Genomic DNA, 23,439 nt, shown 5'->3' on the forward strand with positions numbered 1-23,439 from the left:
CGGCTCATCAGAGGAACTTCAAAGCTGGTCCGCCGCCCCAGTAATGTCTCAGGCTACGACCCAAAATACACCGTCAAGACTGTTAAACATCCTGACAGCGTGATGGTGTGGGGCGCCTTCACTGGAAATAATGGTAGAGCTGGCTTGTATTTCCTCCCCAAGAACGTCACAATGAAGTCTGCCAACTACATCGAGGTTTTGTGAAACCACATGCTGATTTTCTGGCGGATCCATGACTGCAACTTTTTTATGCACGACGGAGCCCCAGCACACAAGTCCAAAGCAGTGAAGGATTTCCTGGAAACCAACAAGATTGATGTTCTGGAGTGGCCTGGTAACTCCCCTGACCTGAATCCCATCGAAAACGCATGGAATCAGATGAAAAACATCCTGGAGAAGGAACGACCCAGCACCATACCCGACCTGAAGGAGGCGCTGAAGAAGCACTGGGCCTCGATGGACCTACAATATTTCGCCAATCTCGCCACTTCGGTGCCCAAGAGGATCGAGATGGTGATCAAGAATAAGGACCACATGACCAAATATTAATTTTGTATATATAATGTAAGCTTAAAAGGTAAATAAAACCCATTTAACATGTACTTTTGTGTTTAGTTATCCAAAAAATCTTAGTGTACCATTTTTTTTTGCGGCGACGGTAATATATATGACTAGTTGTTGACTGTAAAACGGGGACAAATATAATAAATATATGTGTGAGAAAGGTAATGTAAGGTTAAAGACAAAGTTAATATAATTGAATTTTATTATAGCAATATGAATTTGGAAGCAACAAAAAATATTTAGCGACCCCAGGGTTGGGAAACAGATCTATAGAATCATGAGAAGTACGGAAGTCCTTGATGGATAAGACTTGCTAAAATGGGATACAAGAAGACATGGAAAGAAACTCAAAAAGGACAGTTATAGAAGAGACCTGAAAAAGAACAGCTTTCCCTGCAGTGGTGGATGTATGGAACAAATTGGACAAAATGATAGTGTGTGGAAAAACCATACACAAATTTAAGAACAATTTAGATACTGCAAGATACAGAGATGGGACACCACAAGCATAGCTCCCTTTCCTGTAAGGTACAACTAGGTAAATACATGCTAACATCAGTCCTCACAGACTCTCTGAGCAAACTCCATGCAGCTACCCCATTTCAAACAGCTCTCAGCAGGTGTGGTCAACTTGCTTCCAGCCATGAGTTTTGTGGGAATTTTATTTGTCTCCACCCATGGTTGCCACTTGTGTATACCACCCTATTAGTGACATCAATATCAAGGAAGTGTGCTACATGCTCATGTAACTAGAGTTGACAGTAGTGAATAATGTCTTTACAGAGTTTTATGAAGCATTTATCAGTTTAAAACAGTGATTCCAATGATATTCCAAAGGCACATGGGACCAAAGGCGTCAATTCTGCACTTAGTGTCCATGTTTCACAGCCATACAGCAAGACAGGTAGCAAAAGTAACTTGAAGATTAGGATCTTGGTTCTGTACAAATATCAACAATGCCATATACTCTGGTTGAGTCCTTCTATAATATAAGCCATGCCAATCTTTCAAAGGACGTCTTGACATGACCCATCACTGTTATGCATTATACTACTAAGGGGTGTGAAGATGTCATTGTCCTTGCCACATGTATGGATAGAGTGAACAGTGTTATTCAGTAGATCCCACACTTGAATCTTGATCTTGGTTCATTGACTCAAGGACTGCAACCAGGAACTCCACTAATTGCAAGAAGTACAGTATCATCACTAAAGACAAGGTCATTGGCCATAGTGTTGCCTATTTATGTTCCACAATGACACCGATTGACAGTTGTGTTTAATACCCAGTTTGTGCAGGTGTTGAGGAGTAGTTGAGGCAAGGAGACATCTCTGCTTCATTCCTGAATTAATAAGAAAGAAGCCAAGCAAATATTCACACTTCACTATATTCTCTGTCCCAGAGCATAGGTCAAACGTCAGGTTAGTGATCCTTGTAGGAATTCCATGGATCTGCAGAAGACTCCAGAGTATCCCACATTGCTCATAATCGGAAACCTGCTTTAGAGCAATGCTTATGGGCTCTCGTCTCTTATTTTCCAGCTTATTATCTATCTATATATACCATGATTTTCCCTTATAAGGAAGGTAGCCATGTCAAAAGGCACATATAACCTCTCATATTTGTGCTTTTTTTTTTTTTTTTTACTACAAAATACACTTGATCCTTCTAGCAGGGAGATTACATGCAAGGCTGAGGTTGTGAACAATTTCTCCTTGTTTCCTTTACTTATTTCCTTACTCCCTGTCTGGGGTATTGGCTGCATGTTATTGTGGTAAAGTAGCATGCAGTTGCTACTCTAGGGTCTATGAGGCGGTGCTGAAAAGTTCCTGGCTTTGGGTAAAAGAAAATACAGGAAGATCAGTTAATTATGATTTTATTCAACATATTCCCCTCTCAGATTCACACACTTATTACAGAGCTTCAGTTTTTCTAAGCCCTGAAAAAAGAACTCGGAAGGTTGGGCATCCAACCAGGTCTCTGTAGCAGCGATCACTTCCAAATTGCTGTGAAATTTTGTTCCTTTGAGATGTTTCTTTAGTTGTGGAAAGAGGTGATAATCGGAGGGGGTCAGGTTTGGGGAGTAAGGCAGGTGGTCTACCAATTCAAAGCCAAAGTCGCATATTTTCCATAGAGTTTCATGTGCTGTGTGTGCTAGTGCATTGTCCTGCAAAAAGAGGACACCATGGCTTAGATTTCCATGACGTTTCTGCTTCAAAGCTTCACGTAATTCGTCCAACATAGACATGTAGTATTGTGCGTCGATGGTGCAACCCTTTGGCAGGTATTTTATGAGGAGTACTCCATCTAAGGTCCCAGAACACTGAAGTCAGTACCTTTCCAGCTGACTTCTGGGTCCGAAACTTCTTGGGACGCGGTAAACCACTGTGTCGCCACTCCATTGATTGCTCTTGGTCAGGGGATCATAGTGATGAAGCCAAGTTTCATCCATGGTCACTAAACGAGCCATAAAATCTGCCGTCCCCACTGCAAACCGGTCCAAAATCACCATTGATTTACCTAGTTGTATTATTTACCTAGTTGTAATATAAAGGAGGGGAGCTATGCTTGTGGTGACCCGTCTTTGTATCTCTCTGCATCAAGTTTTATCTTAAAATCTTGTATAGTGTTTGCACATACTGTTTTGTTGCCTAATTTGTTCCACGTATTTATCGCTCTGTGTGGGAAACTGTTCCTTTTCAAGTTTTTTCTATAACTATATTTTTTCAGTTTTTTTCCGTATCCTTTCGTTTTACCATTGTCCCACACTAACAGGTCATTCCTGTCTAAAACTTCCATTCTTTTCATTATTCTGTAGATAGTCAGCAAATCTCCTCTTTCTCTTCTTTGTTCCAGAATTGGTACGTTCAATTTGGATAATCTTTGCTCATATGTTAGTTCGGCGTGAGTCGGTGCTAGTTTGGTTGTCGCTCTTTGTAATCTTTCTAGTTTCTTAATATTCTTTTTGGTACTGGGTGTCCAAAGTGATGCTGCATACTCAAGTTTTGGTCTTATTAATGTAGTTAGTATTTTCTTTATCATTTCTTCATCCATATAAGTAAATGCCACTTTGATTGACCTCAATAAGTTGTAGGTTTCTCCGAATATTTTATTTATATGCTTATCTGGTTTCATGGGATGGGGGGTGAGGTAGTATGTGTGAGCAAAATTTGACACAGCCCGAAGGGATTTTTCCCCGTCTTCTCCTTTTATGCATGGGGGATGGAGAGGGGGGGTCGCCGATTTAATGAAGTGGCCTTGCTGTGGATGTGCTGTGTCTTGCGACACTGCTTCTGACCCAGGGCAGTGGACAAGGTGCAGGGATGACCCGTCATCCAGGAGGTGCTAAGATAAGAGGGAGGGTGGAGGGGTGTGGAGTGTATTCAGGGATGGAATGGGTGGGAATGATTTTATGCCTTTTCCTTTTTGGCCACCTCCCTTGTAAGGGGGAAAAAGCCTTGGTATATGTATGTATGTATGGTTTCATGTCCTTTCCAATCATCACTCCAAGATCTTTTTCAGAGTTTGCTTTTTTTTTTTTTTTCTTCCCCAATTCTGTAATCTTTTGATATTCTCTTCCCAAATTCCATTATACTGCATTTCTTTATATTAAATTTTACTTCCCACTTTTGAGTCCAATTCCATATCATGTCCAGATCTTGTTGCAATGAGTTGGTCCTCTTCTGTTTTTACCTTCTTAGGTAATTTTGCATCATCTGCAAAAAATTCATATAGCACTCCACGCCTTCATTCATGTCATTAATGTATACGGCGAACATGATCGGGGCCAGTACTGATCCTTGCGGGACACCACTTTTTACTTCTTCCCAGTTGGAGAATTTTTCTCTAATTACAACTCTCATTTTCCTCCCAATCAGGAAGTCTTTCATCCATTCCAATAATTTTCCTCTGATGCCACCCTTTGACTCTATATCTTATTTATTAGTTTCCTATGAGGTACCTTATCGAATGCCTTTTGCAGGTCCAGAAAAGCACAGTCTGCCCATCCATCTCTTGTATTATGTCTACTAATCTTGAGTAAATGCAGATCAGATTTGTTGTACATGATCTCCCTTGTCTGAATCCAAATTGATTTGGGTTCAGTATAGATTTTTCTTCCAGGTATTTAACCCATCTGTTTTTGACAACTCTTTCACAAATTTTTGCTATTGTGCTTGTTAGTGAGACCGGTCTCTAGTTAGATGGATCTTCCTTATCACCTCCCTTATAAATTGGTACAATGTTTGCCTTTTTCCAGTCCAATGGTACTTTTCCTTCTTTAAGTGAGGATTTAATTATATTATATATTTTGTCAGTTAATTCTTCCATACATTCTTTCAGTATCCAGTTTGCAATTCCGACTGGGCCATGTGATTTTCTGACATCAAGGGTTTTAATTTGGTCACTGATTTCATTTTGTGTTATGTTTATTTCTTTCATTGCTGGGGATAATTCTCTCTATCTACACTGTTAGGTGAGTTTTCTATTGTGAATACTGATCTGAAGTGGTTGTTCATAATTTCAGCCATTTCCAGTTCTTCTGTATATTCCTTTTTATCTTGGCGCAGTTTTTCTATTTCTTGTTTGTTTTTCAGTTTTCCATTTACATATTTGTTAAATAGTTTGGGTTCTTCCTTACATTTGTCTATTATCTTTTTTTCATAATTTCTCTTTTCATTTCTGCGTATTTTTACATATTCGTTTCTTAGTTTGATGTACGTTTGCCATTTGCTTTGTTTCTTATCTCTTTTCCATTTTTTCCAAGCTTTGTCTCTTTTTTCCTTAGCTTCACTACATCTTTTGTTGTACCAGCTCTTTATGTATGCCTTTTCCATTTTTTGTTGTGGTACATATTTGTTCACTCCTTCATTATAGATTTCTTTTAGTATGTTCCATTTTTCTTCTATCCCTCTGATGCACTTCTGAATTGCATTCAGGCATTTTGACACCCATTTTGCAGAAAGCTTTCTCATGTCCAGAATGTTTGGGATGATGTGGCCAACTCTTTCACAGGAAATCCCTAGAGTCTCAGCTATGACTTTAGCTGAAATCCAGCAGTCCTCAAGAATCATGACGTGCACAGTGTCGCCTTTCTCCTCTGTGGTTGCAAAAGTTGGCTGTCACTGACATGGTTCATGTGTGACCTCAAAATGACCAGTCCGAAACCTTGACACCCACATTTTCACTGTAGAGTATGATGGGCAGTCATCCTTCAAGATGTCCTTCATCTTGCCTTGAATTTCCGCCACCCCTTTGCCTTACAAGAAGAGGAACTTCATAACTACCCATGCTTCAATTTTACCAAAATCCACTGTAGGCGCTGCCATTATGCATTGAACCTGCAAAAAGGAAAAAGATATATTGTATACCATCATGCTTTTTTTTGCCTATCTTCTCCTAAATAGTTGACCTACATCCCTTGTAAAAGTAACAGCTCTACCCTTTCATAATACCCTTAAAGCCAGGAACTTTTCAGTGCCCCCTCGTATATGAGGCACCCCTACGGACCAGAGCCACACATTATTTTTTCTGTGATAGAGGAGGACTCTGTTCACAAAGAAATGATGACACTTTTATTATACTGCGACTGTCCCTCCGTTATACTGTCCCCCAACCCCTTGTTACTGTCCTGTACCACTTCTCTGAATATTCATTTCCTTTTTTTGCCTACCCTATGGTGGGGGATAGAATGCTGCCACCAAGTATTCCCACTTGAAAAGTAAGAGGCAAGAAAAACAGGACGGGGATTGGGACTAGGCATCCTTCTCCCTGTAGCCCCACAGGGGACATTCCTAAAAAAGTAAAGGCATAAGAGGGTCTAGGAGTTTTCCAACCAGCACCCTAAGGTTTGGGTCTTTTGGTGTGTGTGGATGTAGCACAGAGGAGAATAAAAGGGAAGAGATAGGCAGTATGTTTGTGAGAAGAAAGATGGATGTGTTGGCATTGAGTGAGACAAAGTTGAGAGGGAGGGGCGAGTGTGAGTTTGGGAGTGTAGTTGGGAGGTTCTCAGGAGTGAAGAGAGGACAAGGGAGAGGAGGGGTGGGTATACTAGTAAGTGAAGAGATAGGTAAATGTGTAGTACAGTGGAAAGAGGTTTCTTCAAGGTTAATGTGGATGAAGGTTAAACTGGGAAAGGAGATTCCTAAAAAAAGTAAAGGCATAAGAGGTTCTAGGAGTTTTCCAACCAGTACCCTAAGGTTTGGGTCTTCTAATGTGCATGGAGGAGAGTAAAAGGGAAGAGATAGGCAGTATGTTTGTGAGAAGAAAGATGGATGTGTTGGCTTTGAGTGAAACTGAGTTGAGAGTACCCTAAGGTTTGGGTCTTTTAATGTGCGTGGAGGAGAGTAAAAGGGAAGAGATAGGCAGTATGTTTGTGAGAAGATGGATGTGTTGGCTTTGAGTGAAACTGAGTTGAGAGGGAGGGGCATAAGAGGGTCTAGGAGTTTTCCAACCAGTACCCTAAGGTTTTGGTCTTTTAATGTGCATGGATGTAGTACAGATGAGAGTAAAAGGGAAGAGATAGGCAGTATGTTTGTGAGAAGATGGATGTGTTGGCTTTGAGTGAAACTAAGTTGAGAGGGAGGGGCGAGTGTGAGTTTGGGAGTGTAGTTGGGAGGTTCTCAGGAGTGAAGAGAGGACAAGGGAGAGAAGGGGTGGGTATAGGCTACTAGTAAGTGAAGAGATAGGTAAATGTGTAGTGGAGTGGAAGGAGGTTTCTTTAAGGTTAATGTGGATGAAGGTGAAACTGGGAAAGGAGATGTGGGTTTTTGTAAGTGCATATGGATGGGCCTGGTAGTGAGAAGAGTGTAGAAGAAAGGGAGGCTTTTTGGATAGATTTAAATGAGTGCATATAGGGATTAGAGAGAAACGTCAATGTAGTAGTATTGGGAGACCTTAAAGCTAGGGTAGGAAATGAACCAATAGACCAAGTGGTTGGGAAGTGTAGAGTTCCAGGAAAGAATCATAGTGGAGACTTGATGGTGGAGATGTGTCTAGAGAGTTAATGATAGCAAATGCAGTGTTTAGGAAGAAAGTCAAGCATAAGTACACATGGGAGAGGGTGGTGGATGGAAGGGTGGTAGATAGAGCATTAATGGACTATGTAGTGGTAGATAGCAGTATAATAGGAAGAGTTAAGGATGTACATGTTCTAAGGGGAGAGAGTGGGAGGATATAAGATAATTTTCTGGTGGAAGGTAAGTTGAGAGTGGAGGATAGATGGAGAAAGAGGAAAAGGACAAAAAGTAGGGAGGTGCTTAGAGTGAACTGTTTAAATGAGAAAGAAAAGGAGTACAAGAAGGAGTGGGAGGGAGTGAAGGATAGAGTAGAACTTGAAGTTGAAGAGGAATGGGGATGGTTCAAAGAGGGCATCACAAGGTGTGCAAAGATGGTGTGTGGAACAAGGAGGATGGGAGGAAACAGAAGGAAGGGTAGTGAATGGTGGGATTAGGAAGCAAAGAAGGTTGTAGAAGAGAAGCAAGTTTTCACAGATTGGTTACAAAATAGGACGAGGAAATCATATAAGAGGTACAAAGAAAAGATAAGAGAAATAAATCATAAGATAAAAGAGCCAAAGAGGAAAGCAGATGTGAAATGGGACAGAAAATTTTGAGAGTAATAAAATGTTTTGGAAAGAAATTAAGAGAGGAAGAGGAGGTGAATCAAGCAGAGAAGATAACGTAAAAGGTGCAGATGGAAAGATGATAATGGAAGAGAAGGCAGTAAGAGGAAGATGGGCAGAGTATTTTAGGGATTTGCTAAATGTGAAGGAGGATAGGGAGGGAAAGATAGTTGCAGTGAAGAGTGCAAAGAAAATGACCGTGATGAGTGAGGAGAAATAAGGAAAGATGAAGTGAAGGCAGTTAAGATGATGAGAGCAGGTAAGGCACTTGGTCTGGATGGATGCCATGCAGAATGTCTGAAAAAAGGAGATACAGTGATGTTGGACTGGCTGGTGAGTTTATATAATGTTTGTTTAAGAGAGGGTAAAGTGCCAGAGGTCTGGAGGAGTGCCTGTATAGTTCCACTTTACAAGGGAAAAGGGGACATGTGTGAGTGTTGTAGTTTTAGAGGGATTAGCTTACTAAGTATAGTTGGGAAGGCTTACGGGCCTTCACTGAGAGGATTAGGAGAGGAAGAGAGGGAGTAATCAGTGAGGAACAGTGTGGGTTTAGGACAGGTAGAGGTTGCGTAGATGAGACATTTGTGGTAAGATATGTGAGGAAGCTGTAGGAAAAGGTAAGGATTTTTTTTTGGCTTTTATGGATTTGGAAAAGGCTTATGATAGGGTAGACAGGAAGGCACTGTATTGCAGATATACAGGATAGGAGGAAAGCTTTTAGGAGCTGTCAAGAGTTTTTACGAGAGTAGTAGAGCATGTGTCAAGATTAGAATGGAGAGAGTGAGTGGTTTGAGGTAAAGGTGGGACTACGTCAGGGATGTGTTATGTCACCCTGGCTGTTAAATTTGTACATGGATGGGGTGGTGCAAGAGGTAAATGCAAGGGTGGTGGGTCAGGGATTGGAGATGATTAAAGAAAATAGAGAAAAGTGGGAGATAACTCAGCTGTTGTTTGCAGACGACACTGCTTGTGGCAGGATCAGAGTAAGGATTGAGGAAGTTAGTGACAGAGTTTGGGAAAGTGTGTGAAAGAAGGAAGTTGAAGATAAATGTGGTTAAAAGTAAGTTGATGAGATGTACAAGGGGTGAAAGTGACAGCAGACTAGAAGTGAGTATTAAGGGAGACTGGAGGAAGTGGATAGTTTTAGATACTTGGGTGTGAATGTGGCAGGAAAGGGAGGAGTGGAGGTGGAGGTAGAATGTAGATTGAGAGAAGGGAGTAAATGCCTTGGTGGATTAAAAAGTGTAATGAGAAATAGACATTTGGAAATGGATGCTAAGAGGAGACTGCATGAAGGAGTGATTGTGCCAACAGCACTGTATGAGGCAGAAACATGGAACATACGAGAGGAAGAGAGAAGGAGTTTGAATGTGTTCGAGATGAAGTGTCTGAGAAGTATGATAGGGGTTACTAGGCTGGATAGAGAAATGAGGAGGTGAGGAGGAGAACTAGGTTAGAAAGGGAGCTGGGAGATAGGGTGGATGAAAGAGTATTAGGATGGTTTGGACACATGGAAAGAATGAGTGAACATGAAGGGGCGACCTAGGATGAGATGGATGGATGGGGTAAAAGGGGCTTTGGGGAAGAGGGGAATGTCTGTTGAGGAAGGATGGGAGAGGACAGAAGACAGGAGTGAATGGAGAATGGTTGTGTATGGATCCATGAGGTGGAATGGGTAGGGGGTCGGGGGAGAGGGAGTGTGTGAGAAAAATTTGACACAGCCCGAAGGGATTTCTCCCCGTCTTCTTTTCTGCATGAGGGGATGGAGATAGGGGTAGCCAATTTGATGAAGTGGCCTTGCTGTGGATGTGCTGTGTCTTGCGACACTGCTTCTGACCCAGGGCAGTGGACAAGATGCAGGGATGACCCATCATCCAGGAGGTGCCAAGATAAGAGGGAGGGAAGGGGGTGGAGTGTGATAGGGATGGAATGGGTGGGAGTGGTTTTTATGCCTTTGTTTTTTGGCTACCTCCCTTGTAAGGGGGGAAAAAAGCCTTTGGTATATGTAGGTATGTATTTCCTTACTGCCTTTCCTTCCCCAGTCTTGGCATTTCCTTTCTATATTTCGCTTCTCTCAAGCACTTCAATTTCTTTTTGGAGCCAGTTTAGTAACCAATCAAGATTGCTTTCATGTCCACTACAATTTCTTGACCACAATAATCTTAACTCCATTGGTAGCCAAGACACTATCATAGGTGTTAACAGAACTTCACATTGTTTGCATAGAATTCCCTAGGCTTCTAAGCTTTGTGTGTGCTTGACCACCTCGTCCAAAAGTCTCCACAGTTGTGTGGTGGTCTTGCCCTTGTTGACTGGAACTTGTAAAGCAGTGGTTCTCAACCTTTTTATTTTCAGCCATGCTTCACTTAATCACCTTTAAAATCCTGATATCCCCCATATGGTGATATACAATTCTTATCATTTGAAAAATAAACTCCCCTTCAGCTGAAAAAGCACAAAACCTTGGCTTAAAACCACTTCAAAAAGAACAAGGCATTAATGAAAAATAAACAAAACAGATTGAATAGAAAAAAAAAAAAAATACCCAGACTTCCTCAGTAGCCCCCTTAAATATCATGTTGCCCACCTGAAAAACTGAATTGCACATATGTGTGGCATATGCTCCATTTTGAGAATTACAGTTGTAAAGCAAGAAAAGCTTGGACATGCACATGGATCCTGCACTCTGACTTGTAGAATCATTGCTTCAGCAGGTTGACATCAGTCTTGTACCTAGTGTTGGTGTGTGGCACTCATGCTACCATGTCCTTAGCAGTGCCATCTAGTGGTGATAGTAGATAGGTCAGTTTGCTAATGGTAGGTAGCTCTCTGTCATCTATGTGTGATGAGAATTGCTCCCAAAAACTTTGACACTGTTTGAGGTCACCATCAAATCTGGGCAATTCTAGCTTAGGAAGTCTTGCATGGAAGGATGATGTAGTGCTTGTAAAGTCTACCTTGTCCTTATTACCCACAGTCAGTTGCTTAAGCTTGTTAGTACATGACAATTTCATATGCCTGGTTGTCTGTCTAGCTGCATCTGCCTTATCCAAGTAATCATCTAGGGTTTCAGGACTTTTTTCTTGCTCAATTTCTGACTGCACTTCTAATGTTACAAGTCTCTTATTTACCTCCTCCAGTACTTCTAACTCACTGAAGATTGCTGGGGGGGGTCCTGACTAGGAAGCTATCTATCCTAGTACACACTCTTGTTAACCAACCTTGCGCTGCTGCTTGGGTCTTGTGAAGCTGCTCCATTGCATCTATGGTGCTGGGAAAAAGAAAAACAGAGGAGAGGACTATTGAAGCTCAGGGAAAGTATAGGGATTTAATTTTTCATAAAAATTCTTGTCAAATTATAGGCATCCCTTATATGCTGGTACATGTTATATTTTGGGAAGTACGACATAATGATGATGGTGGTGGAAGGGGCTATTTGGTAATTCTTTTTATCATGACATAATGATGGTGGGAGGAGGGTATTTGGTAATTTTTCTATTATGACATGATGATGATGATAAAGTTGGTGTTGTTGGGGGTATTTGGTAATTTTTATTACATGATGATGATTATGATAATAATGGTGATGGTGGGTACATTTGGAAATTTTTTATTACATGATGATGATGGTGGTACATACATACATACAACCAAGGGGTCTTTCCTCCTTACAAGGGAGGTAGCCAAAGTCAAAAGGCATAATTCCACTCAATTCCACTCCCACCCATTTCATCCCCACCCATTCCACTCCTGTTCATGACCCCTTCCTCCCTTTTTTTTTTCTCTCTCTCTCCTCCTCCTCCTCCTCCTGGATGATGGGTCATTCCTGCATCTCACCCATTCCCCTGGGTCAGAAGCAATGCAGCAAGAGATAACACATCCACAGTAAGGCTGCTTCATTTAATCAGCGACCTCCCCCTCTCCTTCCCCTCATGCAGAAAAAGAGAAGACAGGGAGAAATCCCTTTGGGCTTTGTCAAAACATTATTCATACATAACCACTTCCTAACCCCTCTATCCCCCACCTACTCTCTTCCATGCATCACAGCATCATCCATGCAACAATTCTCCACTCACCCCTATGTTCTGTTTTCTCCTTTCCTTCCTCAAAAGACATTCCCCCTCTTTCTCAACACCCCTTTTACCCCATCCATCCATCTCTTCCTCAGTCACTCTCTCCTGTTCACTCCATCCACCTCTGCTTTCCACTCTTCTTTTACATCCTAATACTCTCTCATCAATCCTATCTCCCAATTCCCTTTCTCCCCCTCACCTCCTTGTTTCTCATTCTATCCAGCCTAGTAATCCATACTATACTTCTCAGGCATTTCATCTCAAACACATTTAAACTCTTCCTTTCTTATGTTCCATGTTTCTACCCCATACAGTGCAAGCATTTGGTCATTTTTTATTACATGATGTTAATGATGATGATGATCCCCTATGTCGACTTCCCTACTGCCCAACAAACCAGAAATAAGATTTAATTGTCCTACTACACATTGGGTGATTACCCTACAGTGGGCAGCATTGGTTTAGTGGCTTAGGGCCATATTGTTAAACCTCCCCTTTGTGCGAAGGAGTTTTTTGTCTCCCAAACCATATTTTTAAAGTGTTTTAAGCTGTGAACGACCCATTTGGAGGCAGCCTCCTGGCTAGTACATAGGTAGTGTGCTGGCCTTGTAATTATGGGGTCAGCAAGTTGATCCTCGCCCGGACTTGCGAGCTTAAGCTGTTTACCGGGGAGGTTACTGCTTTGGCTTGGCACTACAGTGGGGGGTTAAGGCTTGCCTTGACTGATGGTCGGGGGCCTGCCATGGCATCTATTTGAACCCTCACCATGGTACAGAGATTAGGAAAGGCATCTACTCTGAGTAACGGCCCTCAACTGCTATTCACCTCAGGATCTGAGGTGTCTTGGGCATCACTGTGTGTGTAATACATCAGCTTCCTCTAAGTATTATCACTGCAGTGACATACTGTGGACACTGTCTCCTGTGTTTATGTATGAACAGTTCCAGACCATCAACAAGGTTGAGGTCAGAGTGGGTATCAGTCCCCCAAAAATGAAAAAAAAAGAGAGAGAGAGACCTGTTCGGGCACCTGTGAAGACCTCTTGCAGACAACAATGAAGGACTGGCACAGACCACCTCTTCAGCTATCCCTTTGTCCTGACGTGATTACAGTGACCATCACAGTAATTATCTACGCAAATATTGACCAGGTAGGCATATTTCATTGATTTCATGTAACTTTTTAGTTGTTTATATCTGTATTGAACCTGTGTAGGTATTTACTTAGTTGTATTGTACGGGAAGGGAGCTATTCTCAAGGTGACCCATCTTTGTATCTTTCAGCATCAAGTTTTTTCTTAAAATCTTGAATAGTGTTTGTACACACTGTTTCCTTATCTAATTTATTCCAGGTATCCACCACTTCTATAGTTATCCTTTTTGAGTTTCTTTTTCTGTTGTCCCATTTAAATAAATCATCTAGATCTAGGATTTCCATTCCTTTCATGATTCTATAGTCAGTAGATCTCCTCTCTCTTCTTTGTTCCAGAGTTGGTAGTTCCAATTTGGACAATCTTTGTTTGTATGTTAATTTGGAGAGAGTTGGTGCAAACTTTGTCGTTGCTCTTTGTATTCTTTCTAATTTCTTTATATTCATTTTAGTACTGGGTGTCTATATTGTCACTGCGTACTTCAGTTTTGGTCTTATTACTGTAACTAATATTTTTTTAATAATTTCCTCATCTAAGTAGTCAAATGCCACTTTCATTGACCTTAATAGGTTGAAGGTTTCTCCGACTATTTTATTGATATTTTTGTCTGGTGTCATGTACCGTATTTGCTGATTATTACTCCAAGGTCTCTTTCTGAGTTCACTTTTTTGACTTCTTCACCAATTTTATAATTTCTTGATATTCCATTTTTACTTTTTCCAAACTCCATTATACACTTCTTGATATTGAATTTTACTGCCCACTTTTGAGTCCATTTCCAGATTTTGTCTAGATCTAACTGTAATGATTCACAATCCTCCTCTGTTCTTACTTTCTTCAGTATTTTTGCATCATCTGCGAAGAAATTCATATAATACTCCTCTGGTGCCACCAATTGATTCTATTTTTCTTATTAGTTTTTTGTGTGGTACTTTATCAAATGCTTTTTGTAGGTCTAGAAAGGCACAGTCCACCCATCCATCCCTTTCTTGTATTATTTCTATAGTCTCAAATAGAAGTAGATCAGGTTTGTCGTACATGATCTTCCTTGTCTAAATCCAAATTGATTTGGATTCAGTATATTTTTTTCTTCCAGATGTTTAACCCATCTACTTTTGATAACTTTTGCACATATTTTTGCTATTGTGCTTGTAAGGGAGACTGGTCTGTAGTTGGTTTGATTTTCTTTGTTTTCTCCTTTATATATTGGTACAATATTTGCATTTTTCCAGTCTTGTAGTACCTTTCCTTCTTTGAGTGAGTATTTAATTATATTGTATATTTTCTCCGTCAACAACTCTATACATTCTTTCAATATCCAATTTGCAATTCCATCAGGACCGTGTGATTTTCTGACATCAAGGTTTTTATATTTGGTCTCTGATTTCCTTCTGTGTTACAGTTATTTCCTTCATTGGGGGAGATCTCTCTCTCTCTCTATTCCCTCACAGTTCTGTGAACTTTCAATTGTGTACCAATTTGAAATGATTGTTCATAATTTCAGCCATTTCTACTTCTGTATATTCATAATTTCCCTGGCACAGCTTTTCCATTTCTTGTTTGTTTTTTAGTTTACCATTTACATACCTGTAAAATAGTTTAGGTTGTTCCTTGCAATTTTCTATTATATCAGTGAGTTTTTATTGTAGTTCATAAAATTAATTATGCCAAAATATGTTAGGAAGATGTTCATCTGTCTGTGTTTTCTTCATCTGTAATTGCTTTGATACTCGCATTTTCATAATAATAATAAGTTTATTTGGCATTGAATCAATATACATGAAGTGCTGGTAATGAAAAGAACACGTAGTTCGAAATAACAATTACAAATGCAGAGGATACTTTTTAGGTGTTTAGTAACACTTAATTGTGTTTGTGAGAAAGATATCAGCACTGACTGTTTTATGAAATCCACTGTGCAAAAATAGGCATGTAAATTTTTCCCATTATTTATTAATAGCAGTCATCTGTCTCCAAAATTACAATTTATATCTCCATATTACAGTCGTGTAACTTGAAATATTCATATCATATACAGTTTGAAGGTGAGCAGTAATAATCAACATAAAAGCCTTCAAAGAGAGATTATTGTTTAGTTACTGTTAGTGAAGTTTCAGGACCTGCTCCACTGGATCAATGCATTTTAGGTTATACAAGAATACAAATACAGCCCTTTCATATGATATAGAGGCATAAATAGTGAAGTATTACCTAAATTAAACAAACCTAACAAATCATACCTACGGTATTATTTTAGTCTTTCACCAATCTCAACACATCTTAACCTCTTCAATATAAGTCAAATATTCATGTGTACATTAGCTCCCTGATTTACAGTGATGCATCACAATATGTGCATTATAAAATATAAAGTTACATCTGTTATACTCATTCTCTTTCACCCAGAATATTTATAACCACTGAAAAAGTGATCAAACCTGTTCACTGAATAAGAAGGTTACCTAGCTACAACTACAAAATAAATCTAATCAGGAAGCCAATGCTGGCATCGTCATATACTCACTCGTGCCTCATGATGCCTATGTAGGCATCATTGTATTCTAGGGGTTAACTGTGTGTGTGTATATGAGAGTTAGTTAGTTTACATTTTTAGGGGCAAGCAAGTTCTGGTTGCTTCCATAGGATAGGTTAGGTGAGATTAGTTTTTGTTCAGTTAGATTAAGATTGTTTTGTGCTGTGTTACATATTTGTGAGGATGAAACTATCTAAGACTGGCTACATTCACATTACCTCGTACTGAATATCCATTTCACATTACATATTACATTACATGCCCTTGACTAGGGTGTGGAAAAATTGAGTAACCATAACATAACTAAACCTAATATAGCCTAACCAACAAAACCAAACAAATTACTTCTGAAGTATGATATATATATATATATATATATATATATATATGTTTAGGATTGCTTATAATGGTGGCAATAATGTATTTCTTCTTGTATGTTTATCGCAGAACAATCAAAAAGCTGATTCATGGGACAAATGAGATAAGGATGATAAGATGCATGCAGAGGTGCTTACCTTTAGAAGTCTTGGACGTCATCCCTATAGAATTGTTACTGGTAAGATGTGGGTGAAAATTACTCTGCCTATATTATTCTGTATAAAATAAATAATTTGCTATGCATGAATTTATAAAATATAACCATTTTATAAAAGTATTATACTGGATACACTTTTGCAGATTGTATGAATCCCATCACTGCAACAAGTGACGACAAGTTTGTTGAACGATTCAGGCTCTGTAAAGTGTCTGTGATTGACCCTCCTGAGTAAATAGAAAGGAAACTTTCTGCTGCTAATGATCATAGAGGTAATCTATTGGAAAACCAAGAATTGCTTTCTGGGAGGATTTTTTTTTTTTTTTTTTTTTTTTTCATGAATATGCTCAAGTAATTCAAAGTAATGTCAGACTTCAAATAGTGTGAGATCAGGTTAAATATAGAAGTGGTGGAAAAAGTAACACAAGTTGATTATTTTCTGTCAACATGGACAACTGCAGTGAAGTTAAATAGCTGGAGCACGTGCACTATGTTCACGTAATGTGTACTTCTTTCTTCTCACAGGGTCTCCATTGTCAGTATACCTCCAGTTTCTTATTGCTGTTCACTGCTCAGCCACCAAAGGTCACCATTTTACAATTGCTTACTGCCATGATGTATCCCAGGCTTTGGTCAGCCAGTGCTTCAAAGTTGTCTTGAGCATTCTGGTAGTAGCTGGTACCACATACTATCTACTTCTGGTATTGAACTGTGGCATACAGTCAATCATCTCTACAATATTGCTGAAATGCCTGGTGTTGTGGGTGCAGTAGATGGCACTCACATTACAAAGGATTACAAAGGCGGAGCATGCCGACAGAAGACCTTTTGGTCCATAACTAGGTTGGATGCGGGGAAAAAATTATAATAATGATAAATAGATAAAAAAAATAGATAAAGATTATAGTAACATAAATAATAATAAATAAAAAATATAAATATATAAACAAGTAGTAGTAAAAAATAATAGATTGACAGATAACTAATAATAAATGAAAATCAAGCAAAAAATAATAAACAGGCAAATAATAACAAACAAATAAACAAAGAGATACAAAGACCACTTTTTGAGAATTCTGAATTGTTATGGTGCTGGAAAGATTATATTTCCCTCAACATCCAAGGTGTCATCAGTCCCAATCTCCATTTCTGCAATGTCATTGCTCGTTGGCCTGGAAGTGTGCATGATAGCAGGGTTCATGATAACAGTTGGCTCTGTGGACAACTAGAGGATAACTTCAATCCACAATACCCTTTACTTTATGATGGCAGATATTCACTGAGGACATATCTTTTAACTCCCATGGCATCTCCACACAAAGAACAGTAGGAAGCATACAATTTAAGTCATGGTAGAATCAGAAATACAATTGAGAGGGCATTTGGGGTTTTAAAGAGGAGATTGTTATTTAGGGATAAGAATAAGAACTGGATAAAAAATAACAAAAACTATCATACAACCACTCCTCGTTTAACGACGACAATTCGGACCAGCATCGCCGTCGTTAACCGAATTGGTCATTAAGCAAAAGTGTATACATATACGTACATGTACTGTATGTACAATGTCCAGCAATACATGTATCTTTATTTTTGTGTATTTTCCCTCTTTTATACAGTACATTAAAGCTTCATTTACTGTTTTGATAGTACAGAAAGCCCTCAAATAACGCGGTGGTTAGGTTCCTGAAATTACCTAAATCCATATTAAATACCAGGGTATTTTTTTAGTTTCGACCATGGGCGCAATATAGAAATAGAAAATTAATTATTAATTTTGTAAATTAAAATGTATCAACGTAATATGCAATTTTGTGTGCGGAAATAAAAATAAAAAATACCTTGCTACAAGCAAATATGCTAATGAACGAAGTTGGTAGCATAGGATCGGGACGCCATCTTGTCGTCTGTCAATTGACGGCCTCAGTACTTCCGACAGTACCTCGCCAGATATATTTTCTTGAAGGAATGTTATGGAGCGGAGATACATGCATTCCTTCATGCTGCAAGAACTTTGTATACCCCACAAGCTGAGAGTGGTTGAAAAGCCCGCCAACGTCTCTCACAACGACGACAACGAGGACAAGCCGGATGACATTTAATTTGCAGGTAATGATTTATTAAACACAGGTTAGGTTTAGTTTAGTTTTAGACAAATTTATCCTTTCATTTCTTAGACGTCGGCATCTATCATAACAAACATGGCGTACCATTTGTCTGACATGACTTCGTTACTTACGAAATCTGTTTTAGCACTTTTTTTTCCGCTCACAAAATTGCATATTACGTTGATACATTATAATTTACAAAATTAATAATTAATTTTCTATTGCTATATTGTGCCCATGGTCGAAACTAAAAATTTACCAATACCGGTATATACTGTACCCCAGGTAGTTTTTGCAGCTTGCAGGATGGTAATGTAGACCTAAGCTTCAGAACACTTTACCTCACAGCTAATATCCACCATACAAGTTCATTTATAACATCATACAAATTTGCCTCAGCCAACTTATCGTACACGACATTGTAACTTTGGGAGATTTACGTTAAACGAATATTGGTCTGTCATAATGCCCATCGTTACTCCGCGTTGTCGTTAACCGAGTAGGTCGTTAAATGAGGAGTGGTTGTACTTCACAATATGGCCGTAAAGACTAGATTGGCATTGCCTCAAAAGGGGGATGTGCAAGGAGATTTGAATCAATATGACTTCACTAATGTGCCTCCAATGCAACAAGCTCATGGGAATATACAGGGCAGATTAAAACAACAACAGATAATTAGGGATCACTTTTAATGTTCTAAAATCAAGTTCCTGCCAAATGAAATTAGAAATGGGAGGAGACAGCTATACACATGCTGGTACAGTTCAGTTAATCTCAGAAAGGTGTATTTGGGAAGGTAGGTATTATTAAGAAGAAATGGGCCTGGGCTGGTCTTATATACAGAAGAAATGATAACAGATAGACAAATGCAGTAATAGGGTGGGAACCAAGAGATGGAACTAGATGGCCTGGTGGAGAGAGAAGATCAGAAAGTTACAAGTCTAGGTTGGAACTGGTTAACATCTGACCAGGCAGGCAGAATGAAAGGTTTTGAGAGAGGCCTTTGTCCTGCATTGGTCTACTGCCTATGATGATGAAACAAGTGCTGCAGTTCTTCCACTGACCCTTTCCAATGCTTTTTTTTTTCAGTTTCCCTTGTCTCTTTCTGCTCCCTGAAAATCTATCTTCTTGCACTACATTACATATAGGTTTCTTATTTGTATTTATATAATCAATTTTATATATGTAATTTCAAATTATTATTTTTACAATCTTTTGACTGTTACTTTGGGAACCTGACAAATTTTATTAACCTGTTTTTGTGCCTTTTGCCGGCTGTGTGATAAAAACACTACCATTTTTGTACATACATATACATATACCAACAGCTTTATTCCTCCTTACAAGGGAGGTAGCCAAAGTCTATAGCATAAATCCACTCACCCATTTCATCCCCACATACTTCACTCCCATTCACCATTCCTCCCTCCCTCTTTTCTTGGATCCTGGATGACATGCCTCCATGTCACCCACCACTATGGGTCAGAAGCAATATAGCAAGACACAGCACATCCAAAGCAAGACCATTTCATTTAATTGGTGACCCCCTCTCTGTCCCCTCATGCAGAAAAAGAGAAGACAGGGCGAAATCCCTTTGGGCTGCTTCAAAATATTATTCAGACATACTCCCCTCCCCCCACTCCCTTCCATGCATCACTCAACCCTATCTTGTCTTCTTTCCTCCTTCCTCAACAGGCATTCCACTCTTTCCCAATGCCCCTTTTACCCCATCCATCCATCTCATTCTTGGTTGCCCCCTCATGTTCACTCTATCTCTGCCCTCCACACCTCTTTTTACTATTCTTTATTCACTTGTTCTTTGTGTGTTCAAACCATCCTAGTACTCTTTCATCAACCCTATCTCCCAACTCCCTTTCTCCTCCTGACCTCATTTCTCACTCTATCCAGCCTAATAAACCGTACCATACTTTTCAGGCATTTCATCTCAGACACGTTTAAGCTCTTCCTCTCTTATGTTCCATGTTTCTGCCCCATACAGTGCTGTCGGCACAATCACCCCTTCATACCCTCATAGCATCCATTCCCAAATGTCTTTTTCTCAATACACTTTTTAATCCCCCAAGGCATTTACTTGCTTCTCTTAATCTACATTCTGTTTCCATTCTTCCCTTTCACCTTTGCATCCAAATATCTAAAGCTATCCACTTCCTCCAGTCTCTCTCCCTTAATACTCACTTCCAATTTGCTGCCATCCTCTCCTCTTGTACATCTCATCACCTTACTTTTACCCACATTTATCTTCAACTTCATTCTTTCACACACCTTCCCAAACTCCATCACTATCCTTTCTTTTATCCTGCTACAAGTGAAGTGTCATCAGCAAACAACAACTGGCTTGTCTCCCAATTTTCTCCATTTTCTCTAACCATCTCCAATCCCTGGCCCATTACTCTTGCAGTTAACTCTTGCACCACCACATCCATGTATAAATTAAACAGCCAAGGCAACTTAACACATCCCTGGCAAATTCCCACCTTTACCTCAAACCACTCATTCTCCCCATCTCTAATTCAAACACAGGCTCTACTACTGTCATAGAAAATTTTGACTGCTTTTAACAGCTTTCCTCCTATCCCATATATCTGCAATACCTCCCACAGTGCCTTACCACAAAAATCTGATCCATGCAACCCCTACCTGTTCTAAACCCACACTGATCCTCACCAATTACTCCCTCTGTTCCTCTCCTAATCCTCAATCAAAACCCTCCCATAACCCTTCCCAACTACACTCAACTGATCCCTCTGAAACTACTACATTCACATTTGTCCCCTTTTCCCATATAAAGCTGAACTATACAGGCACTCCTCCAGCACTGTACCCTCTTTTAGACAAACATCAAACAACCATTTTTCTAATAAAGCTTTATAATATTTCAGCTTAATATGTCGTTTTTCTGACCTTATAATAATAATGACAAAAACAGTTTTCTTTGCAGATTTTATTGAATAAGTGGATATAAAAATATATATAAAAAAAAAAAAATACTCGTCAAACTTGGCAAGTTTCTTTCCGACAACTTCCCTCAATAATTTTGCCTCTTCAAGGCTGACCTCCATTTTTTCGATTTAGAGATCTAATAGCTCCCTTTTCTCTATGATCTGCTGCAACTGCTGCTCTTTATTCTTACATAAGGATTTACAGTGGATCTCTGCAGCATTGCTGGCTTCAGAGAGAGATTTCCTGCTTTTCATTCTCCTGGATGGTGCTGCTGGGATCGATGTTGATTGTTGGGAAATATTTTCACTATCAAAGGTTTCACCTGTTCCATTAGACCATGAGCCAGTTGAACTGGTCCCCCATTAGGGAACTCCAGGGTCAACACCTCTCACACAGTAGAACAGGCATTTCCTTCTTGGGAACCTGGGGAGCTTTCCGAGTTTCTGATTGGCTCCCGGCTGACTGGCCGGGACATCTGCGAACTATGCCAACTACAGCGAATATAAAAGCCAAGCTCGAGTTGTGTGACGGCCAGTCTGGTTTTGACCAGAGGCGCGTCACTACAAGTTCTAATGAATCCTGACCGTAAATCCAGGAAACAGTACATTAGTGCCAGGAATAAAGCAAACAGAGCATTAGGTTTCATTGCTAGGAAAGTTATGAATAGAAGTGCAGAGGTAATCATCAAATTTTATCTAGTGTTCAGGGCCCCAACAAGGGGAGAGGCAGGGGGGGCAGTGCCCCAGGGCAGCACTTTTGGTGAAAAGAAGGTATTGTAGTGACGTGATGCATCCTACGACCCGTCACACACTAATCAAAGAAATCTTTGGAGCTAGCCTTTCCAAGTTCCTGTAGTTGGCAAGCGTAGTTCGCAAGGGTGTCCCTGCCAGCCAGCGGTCAGCCAATCAGGAACTTGGAAAGCTCCTCACGTTCCCGCCAGCCTCCTTTAAAAGGTCGGCGTTTCGCCGAGATGGGCAGAACAGTATTGACCAGACTGACCAGCGCACAAACTACATCTCCTCGTCCAGTCTTCTAGCTGTCCCATCGAGCCTCGCCGTCATCATCTGCTACCGCCTCGCTGACGTTAGGCTCCACGTCCAGCTACAACCATAAGCTCCACTAAGCTGTGGCCTTAGTCAAAGCTTCACCTATATTTCTCATATGACATTTCTAGTGCCGCACTTTGTGGCTAATTACAAAAAGAAAGAGATTAGATATTTTGTGTTGATTTTCATTTGTCCTGCCGTTGTTCCGAACTAAAACTACATTATAGCAAATTCCCTCTAATTTACTTTTAATGCATGATTTATTTATCATGAGTCATGTGTATAAATATTTTGTGGATGAATGTTACATGTGAATCGTGCTAGTGACCATCAGATGTGGAAGGTGGGTGGTGGTGGTGGTGTGTGTGTGGGGGGGGGGCACTTTTTGACTCACCCCAGGGCAGCACTTATCCATGTTGGGGCCCTGCTAGTGTTAGACCCAACCTACAGTTTTGGTCTCTTACAGAATGGACATCAATTCACTAGAATCAGTACAGAGGAGAATGACCAAAATGATACATGGGCTCAGAAACTTGCCTTATGAAGAGAGGCTTAAGCACCTTAACATATACAGGCAATTGTCGACTTATGACTGGGTTTGGTTCCAACTGACCAGTCGTAAGTTAATCTAGACATAACTCGATCCTTTTATATATTATCCTTTATGTAATATCCTATATATATACCCTGTATATACTGCATTTTATGTTTAGCATACTGTATAAAATCCTGTCATCTTTGAGCTATGTTGTTTAATATTTCTTAGCCTTTTTGTAATTTTATTTATATATATAACTATATATACTGTATTTTATGTTAAGCATACTGTATAAAATCCTATTAGCTTT

General features: G+C 39.8%; 1 protein-coding gene and 1 pseudogene across 2 annotated transcripts in view; one reads left to right on the forward strand and one right to left on the reverse strand.

Moving 5' to 3' along the window:
- The window catches only part of LOC143027610 (uncharacterized), a 327,317-nt gene extending 309,091 nt beyond the window's left edge, over positions 1-18,226 (forward strand). The window contains exons 17-20 of one of the 2 annotated variants that reach the window (XR_012966618.1): positions 13,200-13,408; positions 16,389-16,497; positions 16,620-16,748; positions 17,002-18,226. The gene's annotated coding sequence lies outside the window, so the exon portion shown is untranslated. The remainder of the gene's footprint in view (positions 1-13,199; positions 13,409-16,388; positions 16,498-16,619; positions 16,749-17,001) is intronic. The other variant, XR_012966619.1, reaches the window with a different exon arrangement.
- Positions 1,785-11,940, reverse strand: LOC143027312 (uncharacterized; annotated as a pseudogene).
- Positions 18,227-23,439: the final 5,213 nt, after the last annotated feature.

Source organism: Oratosquilla oratoria, chromosome 8 (assembly GCF_046742065.1).
Source record: "Oratosquilla oratoria isolate Oo_2021 chromosome 8, ASM4674206v1, whole genome shotgun sequence".
NCBI lineage: Eukaryota > Metazoa > Arthropoda > Malacostraca > Stomatopoda > Squillidae > Oratosquilla > Oratosquilla oratoria.